The sequence below is a fragment of the Elephantulus edwardii genome, unplaced genomic scaffold (assembly GCF_000299155.1).
Source record: "Elephantulus edwardii isolate Elephantulus edwardi_28Jun2011 unplaced genomic scaffold, EleEdw1.0 scaffold00007, whole genome shotgun sequence".
NCBI classification, from domain to species: Eukaryota; Metazoa; Chordata; class Mammalia; order Macroscelidea; family Macroscelididae; genus Elephantulus; species Elephantulus edwardii.
The window spans coordinates 24350219-24352043 of NW_006399757.1; positions in this window are offsets into that span (position 1 = coordinate 24350219).

Sequence of the window (1825 nt, forward strand, 5' to 3'; positions counted from 1 at the left end):
TGGGTTTCTGAAAGTGTCAATTTTTATGGGAGGATAACTACCTTTAATTAAACACTATGTGGGCCAGTGTACATGATGTTGCAGAATTTTTACAAATATAAAAAATGCAGCAGGTGTAGAAATAGAGCTCCAAGGACGTACCTTTCTAGGTACATGGCCACATCTCAGTAATACTCTAGCTTTCTTTTTCCTTTAGATCCAATCCAACATTTCTAGCCTCCTAGTACGGAGCACTCTGGTTTTGGTTTTCATTTTATCCATGTTCTAAGCTGAACTTTTGACTCAAAAGATCGAGAATGAGAGAATATTCTAACAGATCTTTACAGACTCTTAAATTACTAGTCAAATTTTTCCTCCAATTGCTCCCTTCATTCTCTTTCTTCTTTCCCTAACTCCATCCTCACAGAGTCTTTTTCCATAGAAGTCCACAGAAATGATTCTTCTACAGGTACAAAGAAAGATTCTCAAGTAGTTTTGTTTTTCATTTACTATTTGTTTATATATCATTTACTTTTATACACACATTCATATACATATACATACATTACACATATACATACATACATACATATACATTGACATACATTGTATTATTGTACATTTTGTTTTATACAATCTTTTCTGTACATTGTGTTTTATAAAATTAATTACTATTGATCTGTTACATTTTCTTCCTAAAGTCCCCATTGCACCTGACCTATTTCTTTACATCCCCCCTCTCCACTAATCCTTGCTGTCTTTGTGATCCCCTCTTCCATCTTCCACTCCTCCTTTAAACAGTTAGATAGATCTTATTCATGTTTACTAATTGAATGGAACTGCTGGTGGTCTAATGGGTAAAGAGTTGTCCTGCCAACCCAAAGGTTAAGGTGTGCCTGATTCAGGCCATATTATTTTCTATTACTTATTATGTTTCTGAGAGCTGGACAGTGAATAAGAATAGACAGAAGAAGAATCGATGGTTCAGGATTCAGAGCTGTCATTCACAAGGTCACTTATGTTGTACTCGACCCAACAGCACTTACTAACAACCACGATTGCTAATTACAAAGTCCCTATTGTCTTTATCACAGTTCTTCCCAGGTTGATCCTCTGTCTTGGTCCCTCTTTGTCTACCTACTCTATTTCTATTCTTCTCCCGCCTCACCCTTCAGTTACCCTCCAGTTGTCATGCAGTCTTGTGTAGTATTTGTCCTTTGAGAACTAAGTTCTTTCACTCAGAAGAATTCTTTCTAGATTTTGCCATGAGGTGTTGTACTTTGTAAATAAATACTCCATTGTTCTTTAGTGCTGCAAAGCATCCTATTGTATCAAGATACCACTGGGTTTTTTACACATTCATTTGATGATGGATATCTGGGTTAGACGTTTCATTGCTATTGTGAACAATGCTGATAGGATTATAGGAGTGATTTTCTCAGTTTGTGTCTCAGTTCTGACTTCCTTGGAGATATTCTCAGCAGTAGAATGCCTGGATCATAATGGAAACATTATGTCCCATTTTTTTTTAAGAAACAGCAAACTGCTTCCCATAATGACTATAAGATTTTACAGACCATCCTGAAAAATCTACAACCAGGAGAAGACAAAATAGATGAATGGGACCTTCTAAGAATCAAATCCCTATGCGCATCCAAAAATTTCTCCAACAGGGTAAAAAGGGAAGCCACAGACTGGGAAAAAGTGTTTGGTAATGACATGTCAGATAAGGGACTTATATCTAGAATTTATAAAATACTTGAGAACCACAAAAAGATAAAGGTAAATAATCCAATCAAAAAATGGCACAGGATATGAACAGGCACTTTACCAAAGAAGACATTCA